Here is an 18,379-nt window from a genome sequence, read left to right on the forward strand (position 1 = left end):
CAGCAGAACCTGGTTCTGGGCTCCCTGCCCAGAGTGGAGGGGAAGGGGAGAAATGCACGACCTTCTCTTCCAAGTCCTTTTGTCTCAAGCAACTTCAGCAAAACCACCAGCCCCAGCAGTAAGAGGTGAGCTCAGGATGTGTCAGCTGTGCTTGGGAGGACAGCGCACAGATGGCTCCCCTGGACACAGACTGGCCACGGCCCCAGTTTGGGTTCTGCTGCTTTGGTGTGTGAGTGTGGTTGTGGCTGTCACAACCTGTCAAGCCACAGCTTTCAAATCTACTGAGCGGGTGACTCAGATTTGCTTTCTCTCCTAAGGCGTGGAGAGGATTAAGGAGTAATGACAGGGAATGTGAGGCCGCTGAGTGGCTCCAGGGCCTCAAGCCAGGCTCATCGTTCAGGCTGTTGTTCTGCTGCCTGAGAAGGTCTCCCCAAACCAGGCCTAGCTGACACTCCTGGGCACATGAGGCCCCAGCCAAGGAGGGGTCCCTCGTCCAGCAACAGCTTGTTCATTGTATGGAAGGACACTCCCTGCCCACACCACACAGACAGACAGACACACACACACACACACACACACACACACACACACACACCCCTTTGGTTCTAAGAAGATTCCCCCTCTGCCAGGTCCTCAGGGATGTGAGAAGCCTTTTTGTTTTTTTGTTTTGTTTTGTTTTGTTTTTTGAGACAGGGTCTTGCTCTGTCATCTGGGCTGGAGTGCAGTGGTGCGATCAGAGCTCACTGCAGCCTCAACCTCCTGGCCTCAAGTTATCCTCCCACCTCAGCCTCCTGAGTAGCTGGGACTACAGGCCTGGCTAATTTTTTCACTTGTTTGTAGAGACAGGGTCTTTCTATATTGCCCAGGCTGGTCTTGAACTGCTGGGCTCAAGCAATCCTCCCTCCTAGGCCTCCCAAAGTCTGGGATTATAGGCATGAGCCACCATGCATGGCCTGAAGCCTTTTTGAAGGAGACAGTTCAGTTTTAACAGTGCCTGGAGCAGTCGACATTGTTGGACATTGTTTGGTGTCATCGAAAAAGCATGGTCTGGCTGGGCATGTTGGCTCACTCCTGTAATCCCAGCACTTTGGGAGGCTGAGATGGGCGGATCACCTGAGGTCAGGAGTTCGAGACCAGCCTGGCCAACATGGTGAAACCCTGTCTCTACCAAAAATACAAAGAAATTAGCCGGATGTGTTGGTGCACACCTGTAATCCCAGCTACTCGGGAGGCTGAGACAGGAGAATCGCTTGAACCTGGGAGGCGGAGGTTGCAGTGAGCCGAGATAGTGCCACTGCACTCCAGAGTGGGCAACAGAATGAGACTCTGTTTCAGAAAAAAACAACAACAAAAAAAACATGGTTGCCATCCCAGAGGTCCCTGGACAGCTGGCCACTCAGCAGGCAGAGGGATGAACAAATGAAAAGAAGGGGACTCCCGGTTACCAAGCACCATGCTGGGCACCTTTCCGCTTCCTCCCATTCATCCTCCCAATGGCTCTGTGTGGAGGGAATTGCTTCACCATGTTGCAAATGGAAGACTCACGGAAGTGAAGTGAGCAGGTAATGAAACAGGTGGGAATGCAGCTCCCAAGTGCTCCCCCAGACAGTGAGTCCATATGTGACAGGTCCTCTGTGCTTCCATGCCCCCCCATCAAAGCAGGATTGATTTCCCCACAGGGCCCTGTGTCTATGTTCCATTGCCCTCTGTAGCGTTTCTAGCCTATGGCCAAATCACTGCCACTCAGACACCCCAAGGCAATGAGGCCTCAACACCCAAAACCCAACAGACAGCCAGTATCCCAGCGGACCACGCACAGCTTCATCTTGCCCACCTATCTCTCCAAAGACCTTAGGGTCACTTTCTCTTCTGCCGCGACTCCATGACCTGAGGCCAGCATGCCCCTGGCTGGGCACAACTCTGAGAAGACCCAGCCAGAGTGAGGAGAAGGCTTCTGTCTTCAGGACCTTGCTTGGCCAGGCCACTTAGTAATGGGGAGGGGACAGTTTGGTTTCCTGTTGGAAGCCGGCCTGGTCTTTCTGCCTCTGATCCTCTAAGGACACCAGAGGCCCTGGCTTGGCAGGAATGAAGGTCTACAGGCACAGGGCTGGGCATGACTCACTCACCGCCAGCCCAGCTCTTCCCATCTCATCTTCAGGGTGCTCGTGTCAAACGGCAGAGTGGAAGGCTGTGAAAAGCAGAAGGTGGGAGCCCAGGACACTTGGGTCCTAGTCCCGCCTTTCTAAGCAGATCTAGGCTTTGGTTTCCCTTTGGGAAGCATTCCTAATGACTAGAAGGAGGGAGGAGGTGACAATGAGGCACCCCTTCCCCGCCCACTCTGCCTCTGCATGTCTCAGCACCAGTCCCAGGGGTGCTGGCAAGGAATGTGGCAGCTTGAGTACATATCCTGCCCTAGAAACACAGAACATGGAGTACTGGCCACACGTTGTTCTTCTTAAGAGCCACCCTCGGTTGGGCCTGAGCAATGCAGACAGATCTAGAGCAAGGACACACCATACTTCATGAGCTGCCCACATTCTCATCTCAGCTCCTGCTGTAACCCTACCTTGCAGGAGTTGCACCAGCCAACTCATGGGCAAGAATGTGGAGTTCCATTTACACCACCCATGCTGATGTGTAAGCTGTGAAAACCACTGCTCTCCCATGAGAGGAAAGAAGAGTGAGCATCGGGGCCCCACCTCAGGCAAAACAGGGCACTAAAAGCTGCTGATCTCACTGGAAGCTGAGCACTTCCACTGAGCACTTTCATTACAGCCTTTCCCAGTGTGAGCCTGCCCATGGCCTGAGCACCACGTGGGTTCCTGCAAACTGGACGCTCTGTGCAAACAGCTCCCAGCACTTTATGCCCATTATCTTTATGGTTCTTCCACCCGCCACTCCCCGGGAAGAATCAGAGCAGAGTTCGTGGGATTTGAGAGTCGAGGCAGTGGAGAAGGTACAGGCCTGTAGGAAGCTCCACTGTTCCACTAGACACCCTCATTTTACAGAGGTGAACATCCTGTTAAATATGTTAAATGTAATGGGCAGCTGGGGATAGGGGAAGGAAACTCCTCAAGACCCCAAGCACTACTTGAAGTGGGCTGGGGAGGGCTGACCTGCCTTCCCAGCCTAGAAGGGTGCTCTAGGCTGGCCACAGAGGGAGAGGGCATCCTCTGAAGGAGAAACAACCATGTTTCCGCCATTGAGGCAGGAAACAGATGGCTTCCACCTAGACCAGAGACTCCAGGAATAATACTTCCCATCGTAACAAACACTTGACAAGTTTCCAAAGCCCTCCCACCCGTCTGGAGAAGGTGTTTTCATGTCTAGCTATCAGGTAGAGAAGTTGAGGGCAGAGTGCCAGCCAATAGAGGCGCTTGGTCCAGGCTCTCTGCTCTTTAAGTCTGGTTCTCACCAGGGGGCCTCTCTGAGGCCTGACCCTTTCTCTGCTAGCTGGGAGGGACACATATTGTGTAGTTTCCCTCCAGTATGGTAGGCCCTCTCCTCTCTGGCACTATACAGTCATCCCACAAGCAGCTGGCTCCCATCTGGTTTACTGGGAACCCCATTCCTTCCCACAGGGTCACCCCAGCAGCTCCTGGTGGTCATCATGCAACCCAAGGCTCCTGTGAAGCCAGCAGGGGCCAGCTTCAGGGGTGCTGTGCTCAGAGGGTATCTGAAAAGGAGGAATTCATGAGCCAGGCACATGGCAACTCCTTTCACTTGGGGCAAACAGGTGCTGGCCCAAACCCCCCATCCGGAGATGCTGTCAGGGAGATAACTGAAGTCCCTCTACCTGTGGATCCCCACTCCCCAGCCAGCTATGCTCACAGCTGCTGGCACTTGGGCAGGAGGGATGCCTGTTTTTGGCTCCGACAGGCCTACAGAAATTGTGTACCCCTGTGGGGGCATGATGGGAAGGTAACCAAGGGACTTCATTTCCCCTCTTCAAGCTGCTTCCTTCCCAAGAAACTAAAAAACATATCTTGAAGAAGGAGAAAATGCCGGTGCTGTCCCCTGTCATCGACCTCCACACCCGTCAGGAGGCCCATCGCAGCCTCAGCTTCTCAGTGCTGGGACTGTGGGGTGCAAAGAGAAGACAGGAAGAGGCCCCTCCAGTCTGCCCTTTGGTGGCTGGGGAGTCAGGAGACCTGCATGTAGGTAAGAGACCTGCAGAACTCACTCCACCCTCCGTGTCTCAGTTTCCTCATCTGGCTCCAGCTCTAAAATGTCACTCTCTCCTTGCCTCAGTTTCCCTCCAGGGAAAGTCATCTGTCCCAGGGAGAAGAAAAAGGTGAATTCACTTCTAAGGGGAAAGTTCACTTCTGAGGGCAGTAGATGGAATGTAGCCCATTTCTCCCAGGGACAGGGGCCAGAGAGAGAACGAGGATGAGGTGATCACAGAGGGTGGTGCTAAGAGATGGACCCTTTTTGAAGGAAACCACGCCTTCCTGGAGTGCTGCAGGCTGTTGAAAGAGAAAGTTCATCTCCTTGTCCCCCTCAGCACGGGCATTCTCCTCAAAGCCAACTCTCATTCTTTCCTTGAACCCAGAAGAACAGCACAGGCTCACACCCCCTCTGCTCAGATGAGTGTTTTTCATGAGCAATTTTCTCCTGTCCCAGACAATCTAATTCCTGCTTACACCCATGATACCCTGGAGCCCCATGCAGAAGTTGCAACTCCTGGCATTCTCAGGAATGAGGAAATGTGGTGCTGGGGTGGGGGGAGGCCCCAGGGTCTAGAGAGGAAGAAGGGCCCCTGCCCCTCCAGAGAGCATTCGGTGAAGGCAGTGCCTGGGAGGCCAGCTCTGTAGGGCCTGCTCAGTGACCTTGGTCAAGCCACAACACCCCTGGGCCTCAGTTTCCCCAAGGCCTTCATCCAAACACAATGTTTCTCTCTCAAGGCCAGGGCGAGTAGGGAGGCAAGAGCCTTTCTTTGGAAGCACATGGGGAAAGGGTGGCATTGTTCCCCTGGGGGACCAGGAGCCCAGCCAGCCCGGCAGCAGCGCAGCAGTGACGTTGTCATAACCCATAACGGCGGAGCAGACTGCCCCCTCCCGTCCCAGCCCAGAGAGTGGGCGGCAGAGCCCCGGGGAATCCCTGGGTGGGGGAGAGGGTAGCCCAGAGCGGTAACTCCCACCTGGCTGTCAGGCAGGAGGCCGGGGACCCCGCAAGCAAACCTCCTACCAACCTCCATCCCCCCACCCAGTGAAGACCGGTCTACTAACGCCACGCCCTCCCGGGTGGGCGGCTCAGGCCACCCTTTCCTAGGTACAAGCTAGAGACAGCCAGCGTGGCAAGGGATTGTGGCGCAGTCTCCCCTACCCCCATCCCTCCCAATGCAAGGTCTCAGAAAGCACAGAAACAAGCAATCCTTCCCCGCCCCCTCCCCGTGCGGGACCTGGATCCTGCGCCCCTTCTTCCCGGCCCGACCAGCCCGGGTCACTGCACCCGCGTCGCGTGCTCACCACATCTGCGTCCTCAGCACCGCGGCCCCAGCCCCAGGCGCGGCGCTCAGGCCGCCAGGCTGCGGTGACAAGCTCCACGCTCCCCACCTGGGAGGAGACTGCCAGCGGGTCCTCCTCTTCGCCGGCCGGGCGAAGCCAGCCCCACCTGGCAAGGGAGTGTCAGCAAATTCCCTTCTGCATCACCACGAGAGAGACATCCCGGCTCCTCCCAAGCAGGGGCCAACCTTGGCCCCGCCCCAAGGCTCCTCTGACCTGCGGGGGAACCCGGGCTGGCGGATCCTACGCGAAGACCCAGGCTCCGCCTCAGAGACCCTGTAGCTACCAGGAACCATCTGCAAATTACCATCTTAAACGCACAAGGCTGCCGGTCCCTGGTTCCAGCTTGCTTCAGCTCCCCTGATGCACTGGGCCTGGGCAGCTCCTTTGCCACCTCCCCTCGCCCTCCCTGAGGCCTGTCCCCTTTCCCAGTCTCCTTAGTCCCATCAGCCAGAAGCAAGAAAAGCCACCCCACTCCCACAAAGGTAGCCCTCTGCCCCGCCCAAGGACCCGGTCCTGGCACCAGCCCAGTGGCTGGTACCCAGCTGCTACCCAGACTCCTTCTTCCCCAACAAAGGAGCCATCTACAGTTGGCCACAGCCCCACCCGGGAGGCCCAAGGGAGTGGGCTGGGTCATTTCCAGTTTGCGGTGGGCCACACTCCTGCAGGTCTCAGAGTTCATCAAAGTCCTGACCACTCTGCTATGTAGACACTGGTTTTGACCCTGAGGACAGGTGCCAGCGTTTGCAACCCCCAAAGATCAGTGTGCAAAACAAGGGGCAGTAGTAAACAGCCTCTCCCTCCCAGGCAGGAGCCTAGGCACATTCATGTCGTAGACATTATCTGCACTCGCAGTACCAGATAATGGGAGACAGCTAGTGGGAGAGGAGCCACTGCCCAGCGCTCTCTGAAAGTGACGCCCTTTCACCAGTTAGCGCTGTTAGCAATATGATAAGAAGGCCACAGAGGAAGCCGTGTGAACACAAGGTCATGAGGTGCCAGAGGATGGGCTCAAAGTCTGGTTATGCTTTCATGGGTTGATTTCCCCATAACCATCAGCAGAGCACCCCCTTCCACACAACCCTGCCAGACTGGCACACCCTGGTCATCTCCCTCTTCCTCTGACCCCCTGGTTCTCATGACCCAGCCACCCCAGGAAGACCCAAGGGTGAGCCACATAGACACATTCCGTCAAAGTCTATCCATTATGCAGTCACTCACCCACTCATTCCATTTTTTTTTTTCTTCGAGACAGAGTCTCGTTCTGTCACCCAGGCTGGAGTGCAGTGGCTCGATCTCGGCTCACTGCAAGCTCCGCCTCCCAGGTTCACGCCATTCTCCTGCCTCAGCCTCCCGAGTAGCTGGGACTACGCCCGCCACCACGCCTGGCTAATTTTTTGTGCTTTTAGTAGAGATGGGGTTTCACCGTGTTAGCCAGAATCGTCTTGATCTCCTGACCTCGTGATCTGCCCACCTCAGCCTCCCAAAGTGCTGGGATTACAGGCGTGAGCCACCGTGCCCGGCCCACTCATTCTTTTATCTTTTTCATTCACGGGACAGGAAGGCTTTTGACCTTCCTATTCTTCAGTGGCAACAGGGCATCAGGGTCTAGGTTCCAGCCCTTGCTTAGCGGCTATCATGCTGTGCAACCTTGGGTAGCTCACTTGATCTCTCTGTTTTTCCCTCTCATCTGTAATTCTGAGAGGGCTGGGCTAGTTGGGGTCTCAGACCCCTCTGCCGTGACATTTGTATTCTCCTCTTCTAGGATAAAGACTGGCGGGTACAAAGACAAACCAGATCAATACAAGAATAGTGCTGGGAATGCTAGCTGCCTGCGTTTCAGTCCCAGCTGGGCCACCTAAATATGGGACTTAACCTCTCTGTGCTTCTTTTTTTTTTTTTTTTTGCATATGGAAAATGGGAAAAAACAATAATCATAAGCTTAAAGGGTGATTGTGAGAATTAAATGAAATATCGTATACAAAATAAATGCTCTGCAAAGATTCATTGTTGTTGCTGTAGTTATGCTATTCATAGTCTGGTGGGACAGCATAAATTCTCAACAGAAGCGGTTTGTCTGTTCCTTCTCTGCTTCATCATCACAGCAGCTGTTAAACCCATACCCAACCCCATCCACGTCCTAGAGGAGAAACCTGATAAACATCAACGACATGCCATAAAGAGAGGCCAGGTGCGGTGGCTCATGCCTGTAATCCTAACAGTTTGGGAGGCTGAGGTGGGCAGATGACTTGAGGTCGGGAGTTCGAGACCAGCCTGGCCAACATGATGAAACCCAGTCTCAACTATAAGTACAAAAATTAGCCAGGCGTGGTGGCAGGCACCTGTAATCCCAGCTACTTAGGAGGCTGAGGCAGGAGAATCACTTGAACCCAGGAGGCGGAGGTTGCAGCTAGCTGAGATCGCACCACTGCACTCCAGCCTGGGTGACAGAGTGAGACTCCGTCTTGGAAAAAAAAAAAGAAAGATACAGTAAAGGGGAACAGAAGCCAGGTGTGGTGGCTCACACCTGTAAACCCAGCTACTTGGGAGGCTGAGGCAGTAGGATTTCTTGAGGCCAGGAGGTTGGGATCAGCCTGGGCAATATAGGGAGACCTACATCACAAAGGAGAGGAGATGAGAAGAGAGGAGAGGGAGGAGAGGAGAGGAGAGGGGAGAGGAGGGGAGGAGAGGGGAGAGGAGAGAGAGGGGAGGGGAGGGGAGGGGAGAGGGGAGGGAAAGGAAGGGGAGAGGAGAGGGGAGGGGAGAGGGGAGGGGAGGAGAGGGAAGGGGAGAGGGGAGGGGAGGGAAGGGGAGAGGGGAGGGGAGGGAAGAGGAGAGAGGAGGGGAGGGAAGGGGAGAGGGGAGGGGAGGGAAGGGGGGAGGGGAGGGAAGGGGAGAGGGGAGGGGAGGGAAGGGGAGAGGGGAGGGGAGGAGAGAGGGGAGGGGAGGGAAGGGGAGAGGGGAGGGAGGGGAGAGGGGAGGGAAGGGGAGAGGGGAGGGAAGGGGAGAGGGGAGGGGAGGAGAGAGGGGAGGGGAGGGAAGGGGAGAGGGGAGGGGAGGAGAGAGGGGAGGGGAGGGAAGGGGAGAGGGGAGGGAGGGGAGAGGGGAGGGGAGGAGAGGGGAGGGAAGGGGAGAGGGGAGGGGACGGGAGGGAAGGAGAGAGGGGAGGAGACGGGAAAAGAAAGAAAGAAAGAGAGAAGGAAGGAAGGAAGGAAAGAAGAAAAGAAAGAAAGGAAGGAGGGAAGGAAGGAAGGAAGGAAGAGAAGAAGAACCCATGGAAGGGAGGAGAACCCATGAAGATGCCAGGTGGGCTGTGTGGTGGGGAAAGAGATGACCCCATTGTCCCAACCAACCACCTAGATGAGTGTCAGGCTTGTAGAAGGTTCTCAGTAAAAGTGTATGGGTATGAATAACTGAGGCTTTCGAAAGAAAGGCCCTTCTGGCCTGTGACACTGAAAACACTTATCATGCTTTTACTTGTGTATTGGGGTGGGAGTGCCTTTGGCCTGAGTTGTCAAATCTGAAAGATGATGCCTGTTATTGTCTTCATGACTGCATTGTTAACCTCCAATGTCTGGTCTGGGAACATAATCCAGAACAATATAAAATAAACAAAAGGACTCTGAGTAACCCTCACAGTGAGCTGAGATCACACAACTGCACTCCAGCCTGGGCGACAGAGCGAGACTCCGTCTCAAAAAAAAAATAAGAGAGAGAGAGAGAGGTACAGAAAAGGGGAATGGAAGCCAGATGCGGAGGCTCACACCTGTAATCCCAGCTACTCGGGAGGCTGAGGCAGGAGGATTTATTGAGGCCAGGAGGTTAAGACCAGCCTGGGCAATATAGAGAGATCTACATCAGAAAGGAGAGGAGAGGAGGGGAGGGGAGGGAAGGGAAGAGGAGGGGAGGGGAGGGAAGAGGAGGGGAGGGGAGGGAAGAGGAGGAGAGGGAAGAGGAGGGGAGGGAAGGGGAGGGGAGGGAAGAGGAGGGGAGGGGAGGGAAGAGGAGGAGAGGGAAGAGGATGGGAAGGGAGGGAAGAGGAGGGGAGGGAAGGGGAGGGGAGGGAAGAGGAGGGGAGGGGAGGGAAGAGGAGGAGAGGGAAGAGGAGGGGAGGGGAGGGAAGAGGAGGAGAGGGAAGAGGAGGGGTGGGGAGGGAAGAGGAGGGGAGGGAAGGGGAGGGGAGGGAAGAGGAGGGGAGGGAAGAGGAGGGGAGGGGAGGGGCGGGGCTTTTTCTGCATATCGCCTTGTGTCTTCAATCGGAGCCCACCTTTACTTACTCCACACAAAATTTCAACAGATCCAGTGTGCCAGAGACTGCTAAGAGCCCCTTTTCTTTCCCTCTTCCTTTTTGCAGTAGAGCTCCCAAGGGTAAAACCTGGATTTACGGCTTCCCTACTAGAGACCACATATCCCAGAACCCCTCGCAGCCAGGTGGAGGTATGAACTAAGTCCTAGCCAGTGAGATATGAGTGGAAGTAATAGGTTTAATTTCTGGGCCACATCCTTAAAAGGAAGCTGGCTGTTCTCTACTTCCTCTTTCCCCTTTATGAAGACTGGGATGTGGACATGGGGTGGAGGAGAGGGCAGCTTTGATGATGCTGACCAGGACAACCCCCTAGAGACAGGGCATCAAGGCAGGAAGAACTTGAGTCACCAGATGACCTGGAGAAGTGCCCTAGAATGCTGACCACCTTGCATTTTTCCCATGGGAGAGCAATAACCTTGTAAAGTCACTATTATCTGGTCTCTGTTGCAGCAGCTGAACCAATAGCCTAAAGGAGAAGCCACTTTCCTGATTTTCCACAGCAGATGAGCAGGAGCATGTTAGAAGGAAAAAGGACTAATAAGAAAGCAAGTACAGTGAAAAGGGCAAAAGTCAAGAGCAAGAGAAGAGAGAACAATGATAAACAAACAAACAAACAAACAAAAAAACAAACTTGACCAGGCGTGGTGGCTCACGCCTGTAATCCCAGCACTTTGGGAGGCTGAGGCAGGCGGATCACAAGGTCAAGAGATCAAGACCATCCTGGCCTACATGATGAAACCCTGTCTCTGCTAAAAATACAAAAATTAGCTAGGCATGGTGGCGTGCACCTGTAGTCTCAGCTACTCGGGAGGCTGAGGCGGGAGAATCGCTTGAACCCGGGAGGCAGAGGTTGCGGTGAACCGAGATGACGCCACTGCACTCCAGCCTGGTGACAGAGTGAGACTCCGTCTAAAACAAAACAAAACAAAACAAACAAACAAAAACCCCACAAAACTTAGGAGTTTGGAGTCATTTAGCATAAGGTCATTCCAATAGACCTTGAAGGCATCATTGTATCATAAGGTAGTAGTGGAAACATGCTCAGAACAACCATCCTGCATCACTAGGAGAAGTCATTGACCAAATCCTTTATTTTAAAGGAAAGCAACTGTGTATTTAGAAAGCATTCCCAATCAAAAGTGGTTAAAATGGAATAAAGCTTGTATATTTGGGGGAGAAACCTTCAGCATCTGGAAAACTCAGTCATCCAAAATTACACCTTTCCTCAATGATGAGAAATCAGAGATTTAGATTAATTTATATTTACCTTCTCACTCATTAGATTATGAATCCTTTTAAGGTCAGATTATGTCTCCTTTTTCTTTTAATTTTTAATATTGAACACTGTGCCTTGACTCAATAAATACTTTCTAATGGCTTTGGGGGTGAAGTCTATGTTACCTCGGATGACAGAGCCTAGGATGGTCCCACTAGCTGATTTGGAACACAGATGCTCCTTGACTTAGGACGATGACATTACATCCTGATGAACCCATCATAATTGGAGAATAGCATAAGTTGAAAATGCATTTAACCCACCTGATAGGGTTTGGCTGTGTCCCCACTCAAATATCTTGAATTGTAATTCCCATAATCCCCAAGTGTCATGGGAGGGACCTGGTGAGAGGTAATTGAGTCATGCCGTTCTCGTGATAATGAGAGTTCTCACGAGATCTGATGGTTTTATAAGGGGCTTTTCCCCTTTTGCTCAGCACTTCTCTTTCTGCTGCCATGTGAAGAAGGATGCGTTTGCTTCCCCTTTCACCATGATTGTAAGTTTCCTGAAACCTCCCCAGCCATGTGGAACTATGAGTCAATTAAACCTCTTTTCTTTACAAATTATCGGGTCTCAGGTATGTCTTTATTAGCAGCATGAGGACGGACTAACACACCATCTAATCTACCAAACATCATAGCTTAAGCTAACCTACCTTAAATGCGCTCAGAATACTGATATTAGCCTATAGTTGGGCAAAATCATCTATCACAAACCCTATTGTATAATAAAATGTTGAATATTTCAACACTTTGTTATAAAATGGGCTTTGTGTTAGATGATTTTATTTATTGAATACTGAAAGTGAAAAACATAATGGTTGTATGGATACTTGAAGTATGATTTCTGCTGAATGCATATTGCTTTTGCACCATTTTAAAGTCAAAAAATTGTAAGTAGAGTCGTTGTAAGTTGGACTGCCTGTATTGATCAGTGAAATTGTCTGAGATCTTAAACTAGCCCAGTGAACAACTGCAGGGACCCAACCCTCATAGTTTTATTGAGCCTATGGTGGGCCTGGGAACTTGCCTCTGTTATCTAGAAATAATTTCATCATACACACTCAAGCTCACAAAGACCTACACACACAAGAATGCTCATTGCAGAATTGTTTGTAATTGCAAAAACAACAATAACAAAAAAAACCTCATAACTCTGCACAGCCTACACAAATGTACATGGGTTTTCTGTAGCACCCAGGTGAGATGTTCAGGAAAAATCAAAATGAGAGAGAAGAGGCAGGAAGTGAAAGCCACACACCAGTGTCCCTATCACCCTAAGGCCTGATGTTGGGTGACGCTGCTAGGCAGAGGGTAAGCAGGGGGCCATGGGCTTGGAGATGATGGGAGTCAGACCACAGATTTTACTACAGGACCCAGAATATAAACATATGCCATTGACAGGGACAGTATTTTCAAGGCAGAGCCAATACACTGTTTATACTTTAGTAGCAAGCCGCATACTCTAGGGTGTCCCTGATCCCAAGAGCCAAATAAAAACTCTCTAAGAAAGTGGATTCATTTTGGGAGCTCAGCTCCTATCACACACTCTAATCTGCCTTTCCAGATGGAAGGGAATTTGATTTCCTGTGCAGAAAGTAGCGGGGAAATGTATTGGAATGGAAAACCATTTTTCCAGTGTCCTCTGCCTAACCAGACACAGGGTTGTGGTTTTCTAGAGAGAAGAAGACTTCAGGCTTAGGTCTAGACACACAGCACTGTCCCTACTTGGAAGCTGGTGTTCCCCAGTGGAGGCGTCAGGCCCTAGGATCACTCAGCCCTGCCACAGAAGAGAACCCAGGCCTCCCTTCTTCTGGGACAACCCTGGCCTCTCTGCCCTCTCTTACCCCTGGCCTCAGACTGGGCCCCACTCACCAAGGCCCTGGTGGGTAATCTTAGCCAGCAGCAATCTCTTTTACTAGTACTTCTCCCCTGGAAGAAGAGAAATTCACAGCTGGTAGCAGGTCATTGTTATCCACCGCCACTATCACTTAATGATATTGGAAACTTCTGGGCAGGTGAGGTCAGAAGCAGGTGTTGATGACATCACAAAAGAAACACCACTGTGTTGTACTGGAACTCTGGGGTTCTGGTATCATTTCTTCACCCAGGATTGAGCTCAACTGAACATTTTCAGACAGATCTGGGGGTTGAAGCCTGCATAGCCTCACCTCAATTCTATCTTGAGCCTAGCTGATGCCCTGCAGAATTAGATCCTTAAAGAATAACTGCCGGCCGGGCGCGCTGGCTCACACCTGTTAAGTTTTGTATTTTTAGTAGAGACGGGGTTTCACCATGTTGGCCAGGCTGGTCTCAAACTCCTGACCTTAGGTGATCCGCCTGCCTCAGCCTCCCACAGTGCTGGGATTATAGGCATGAGTCACCACGCCCGGCTTCAACATTGTATTTTTAAGATTTATCCACACTGTGGTATGCAGTTGGCGTTTATCCATTTTCATTACTCTATTGTTTGACTATGTCATAAACTAATCCTTCCTGGTTTGTTTGGCATTTGTTTTTATTTCCAGTTTTTTATTAGTGAGTGCTATGATTTGAATGTTTTTTGTGTCCTCCAAAATTAATTAATTAATTGAAAAATATAGGCTGGGTGTGGTGGCTCACTCCTATAATCCCAGCAGCTTGAGAAGCTGAGGCCAGCAGATTGCTTGAACCTAGGAGTTTGAGATCAGCCTGGGCAACATAGTGAGACTCCATCTGTTAAAAAATACAAAAATTAGCTGGGCATGGTGGTGTGCACCTGCAGTCCTAGCTACTCTGGAAGCTGAGGTGAGAGGATTGCTTGAGCCTGGGAGGCAGTGGTTGTAGTGAGCCAAGATTATGCCACTGCACTCTAGCCTGGGTGACAGAGTGACACCCTGTCTCAAAAAAAAAGAAAGGAAAGAAAAAGATGGTAAAGCAAGAAATCAATCATTTTAAACTGTTACAGAGCATAGAAATAGAAGTAAAATGTCCATTTTTTTTTTTTTTTTTTTTTTGGAGACGGAGTCTTGCTCTGTGGCCCAGGCTGGAGTGCAGTGGCCGGATCTCAGCTCACTGCAAGCTCCGCCTCCCGGGTTCACGCCATTCTCCTGCCTCAGCCTCCGGAATAGCTGGGACTACAGGCGCCCGCCACCACGCCCGGCTAGTTTTTTTGTATTTTTAGTAGAGACGGGGTTTCACCGTGTTAGCCAGGATGGTCTCGATATCCTGACCTCGTGATCAGCCCGTCTCGGCCTCCCAAAGTGCTGGGATTACAGGCTTGAGCCACCGTGCCCGGCCTATGTCCATATTATTTTATATAAAGCCCACATAACACTGAAATAATACACGACAATGACTTCACACAAAAATTATTTCTTAAAAAATTATTTGGTTGACAGGGTCTCAAGATGGCTGCCAGGCGGCTGCTTCCTGACAGAAGAAAAGATATCGAGTGGGCTGGTACCTCCTGGCCTAAATGAAAGTGATGTTGAGTCAAACTCTTAAGATGAAGCTACATTGGAGAGCTCTAGGCTTAACTTACAGGAAGATAAAGAGGATGGGAACCTCAGAAAAGCAGAAATCATAGACTTCACAACAGATGAAGCAAAAAGTGAAACAGAGTCAAATGTAAATGCCTAAGAGGAGTGTCCTTCTGGAATTCCCTTAGATATGTGGAATTGAACAGTCCTCAAATGCAGTCCAGTGGAAGGAGCTTCCTCAGTATTTTGGAGTCAATGATAGGTTTGACCCCTCTGTTAAAAGGAAAACGGTTGAGAAGGCCTCAAAAAGAGGATAGAGCAGGCTGTGGAGGAGTGGAATATTGAGAAGGCTGAAGATCTCAGCAACCAGCTAGCTACTCGAGAGCTTGGTGTAAAAATTGCCAAAGCAGTTGTCTGCCACAATTTTGTAAAAGCCAAAAATGGAGACTAAAAATTCACAGGACTGCCCGAAAAAAGAAGAAACTCACGTGGGGGTTTGAAGCAAAGAAGAGATGGGCAACCAAAAGCAACGTGGGATATATGTAACTTGCCAGAATGCTTGAAGACATTTGTAGACTCAAATGCTCAATTTACCGAGAATGTTTTCCTGCCTATGTTAAATGTCAGAAAATTGATAGCACTAGAAAAGAAATAAGCATAAAATTTGGGAGTTTGATTATCAGCTCTTTTCAATCTTTCTCTAAGGACTTTGTTTGTCCTATTGAAGTGAATAAAATGAAGCATTCTGTTATTTTTATAAGAAATGTAAGAAAAAATATAGAAAAACAGAAAGGATTTTGTTTATTTGTATAAACCCAAAGTATAAAATCAGTTTTTCGGCCAGTTGCTGTGGCTAATGTCTGTAATTCCAGCACTTTGGGAAGCCGAGGTGGGCGGATCACTTGAGTCCAGGAGTTCGAGACCAGCCTGGCCGGCATGGTGAAACCTCATCAGCCGGGTGTGGTGCCACATGCCTATAGTCTCAGCTACCTGGGAAGCTGAGGCAGCAGAATGACTTGAACGCGGAAGGTGGAGGTTGCAGTAAGCTGAGATCGCGCCCTTGCACTCCAGCCTGGGCGACAGACCAGACAGACTCTGTCTCAAAAAAAAAAAAAAAAAAAAAAAATCAGTTTTGCTGCTTTTCATTTATTTAGTTTAGCATAACCAGTGAGCTTCTTGTACTTTCTTTTTTTTTGAGACACAGTCTCACTCCCTGTGTCACCCAGGCTAGAGTGCGGTAGCATGGTCTTGGCTCACTGCAACCACTGTCCCCTGGGTTCAAGTGATTCTCTGATTCTCATGCCTCAGCCTCCCGAGAAGCTGGGATTACAGGCAAGCACTACCAAGCCTGGCTAATTTATTTTTGTATTTTTAGTAGAGTCAGGGTTTTGCCATGTGGGTTAGGCTGGTCTTGAACTCCTGGCCTTATATGATCCACCTGCCTCGGCCTCCCAAAGTGCTGTAATTACAGGCATATGCGATCATGCCGGCCTTGTACTTCCTTATCTGTACCCAGCATAACTACATATTTACTGGAGCTGTGTTTTTAAGATTGATAATTGTTTATAACGGATTAGTCATAAGTGCCAAAAAGTCTCAGTTGATACTGTCTTTACAAATGATGACTTGACCTTAATGTCATAAAAGTAGTTACTAATTTTTTTACTGAAGGCAGTAGACTTGATATTTCAGAATTGCATGGTAAAAGCAGTTTATTAATTTTTGTGTACTTTCAGATAAACTATTACAATAAAGAAAGGTGACAAATGTTAAAAAAAAAAAAAAAAATTCCATCATGGTTACTGCCTGAGCAAGTTGGAGCTGTGGGTGAGGGTTTCCTGGAATGGGGACAAGTTGGTTCCAGATGGTTTTGATACACCTCATTCTGCAACCCTCCTTTTCATACTCCAGCCCTATAAGAAACACATGGTTTGGAAGTGGTACTAGGAAAACTTCCTCTTCTCTTCTTCAGACTTGTTTCCTTACTTCTTTACTACTTTGGTCAGTATAACGTGGCAGCTGCCTCTGAGGGGTCAGTCATTCTCCTTCAGTTCACTCACAGATTATGAGCCAGGTAATCTATTAAAACCCTCTAAATGTTCTTTTTTCATCCAGAATCCCTTTCCAGGAAGATGTCTCTTCTTGCACTTTGTGAGATTCTATTCAAAATAAGGATTTTGAAAAGCTCTGACATATTCATGGGAATCTAGAGAACAAGTGCATGCTCAAGAAAAATATGAGAAAACCCTAAGCTCTCACCTCTGCATGACCTTCAGTCTCTATGCAAGAAGAAATTGAAGACAAAGGCAGAGTTGTAAACTGCCTAACTGAACTCTGAAGGCATGTCCCAACAGCACACACAGGCTTATCTATAAAGACTGGGAAATTTTACTGTTTTTTTGTCCCAGGTGTTTAAGGAAATCTCTTGTCCAATCACTAGCTGATCATTAAGCTAATGGAACAGAGTCTTCTGTGACCATACACACAGACACACACACACACACACGCACACACAAAGAGTTTTCAAAATTAGTTCAGAAAAGACACTAAACAAACAAACAGCAACAATTACAACAGGCAGGAACAACGAACCCAAGAAAAATCTGATTTCCAGAGTTGCCAAATTATAATATTCAAAATGTCCAGTTTTCTACAAAAATTACGAGGCATGGAAAAAACACAAGAAAGTATGGCCCCTACAGAAGAAAACTGACAATTGATAGAAATTATTCCTGAGGAAGCCCAGACATTGGGCTTACTTTTAAGAGACTTTAATTCAGCCATTTAAAATATGCTCAAAAAGCTAAAGGAAACCATGTACAAAGAACTAAAGAAAACCATGAGAATATCTCACAAATAGAGAATATCAATAAAAATATCAAACTTATAAAAAAGAGCCAAATATAAATTCTAGTGCTTAAAAGTATTACTGAAAGGACAATTTTATTAGAGAGACTCAACAGCAGATTTGAGGAGGCAGAAGAAAGAATCAGTGAACTTGAAGATAAGTCACTGAGATTACTCAGTCGGAGGAGCATAAAAAAGAAAGATATAGAATAACGAGCAGACTTTTAAAAGACATCACCAAGTATACCACAACATATGCATAATGGGAGTTCCAGAGGAGGTAGGGGAGTCTAATAGAAAGAATACTTGAAAGAAATAATGGGCAAAAACTTTCCAAATTTGATGGAAAACATTAGTCTATACATCTAAGAAACTCCAAGTAGTATAAACTCAAAGAGGTCCACATTGAAACATGTTATAATTAAACTGTTCAAAGATAAAGACAAAGATAGAATCTTGAAAGCAGCAAAAGAGAAGCAGTTTAACACAGAGAAGTAATGCTTAATAAGATTAGCAGCTTATTTCTCACTAGAAACCATGGAGGTAAGGAGGCAATGGGATAGACCATTAAAAGGACTGAAAGAAAAATAGCTGTCAGCCAAGAATGCTATATCCAGCGAAACTATCCCTCTGGAATGAAATAGAAATTAAGAAATTTCCAAATAGAAACAGAGAGTTTGTCAATAGTGCCCTATAAGAAATGTTAAAAGGAGTCTCTCATGCTGAAATGAAAGGACAGTAGGCAGTAATTTGATTCCACATAAAGAAATAGAGAATACTGGTAAAGGTAAATATAAAAGTCAATATTAATGTATTTTTGGTCTGTACCTCTTATTTTTTTCCCATATTATTTGAAAGGCAACTATATAAGTAAAAATTGATGATATATATCTATGATAGGCACAAATGTGTAAAGATGGAATTTGTGACAAGAGCAACATAAAGATGGGGGTAGAACTATATAGTAATGAAGTTCTTATACTGAA

At 48.9% G+C, this 18,379-nt stretch overlaps 1 protein-coding gene, 1 long non-coding RNA gene and 1 pseudogene across 12 annotated transcripts in view; 2 read left to right on the forward strand and 1 right to left on the reverse strand.

The window, feature by feature from the left end:
* The window catches only part of LOC105495851 (transmembrane protein 63C), an 85,150-nt gene extending 72,041 nt beyond the window's left edge, over positions 1-13,109 (reverse strand). For 9 of the 11 annotated variants that reach the window (XM_011765712.3, XM_071099808.1, XM_011765711.2 and 6 more), the window contains exon 1: positions 5,469-5,702. The gene's annotated coding sequence lies outside the window, so the exon portion shown is untranslated. Of the gene's footprint in view, positions 1-5,468; positions 5,703-12,960 lie in introns of those variants that run through there. The other 2 variants (XM_011765708.3, XM_024797296.2) reach the window with 2 other exon arrangements.
* LOC105495849 (uncharacterized) lies at positions 8,675-10,396 on the forward strand. The gene is made up of 3 exons (XR_011625684.1): positions 8,675-8,810; positions 9,859-9,941; positions 10,261-10,396. It is a non-coding gene; the product is annotated as an uncharacterized lncRNA (long non-coding RNA).
* A 1,309-nt stretch (positions 13,110-14,418) lies between the features above and the next one.
* On the forward strand, positions 14,419-15,092 carry LOC112429201 (protein FAM204A pseudogene; annotated as a pseudogene).
* Positions 15,093-18,379: the final 3,287 nt, after the last annotated feature.

This window comes from Macaca nemestrina, chromosome 7, assembly GCF_043159975.1.
Source record: "Macaca nemestrina isolate mMacNem1 chromosome 7, mMacNem.hap1, whole genome shotgun sequence".
Classification (NCBI taxonomy): domain Eukaryota; kingdom Metazoa; phylum Chordata; class Mammalia; order Primates; family Cercopithecidae; genus Macaca; species Macaca nemestrina.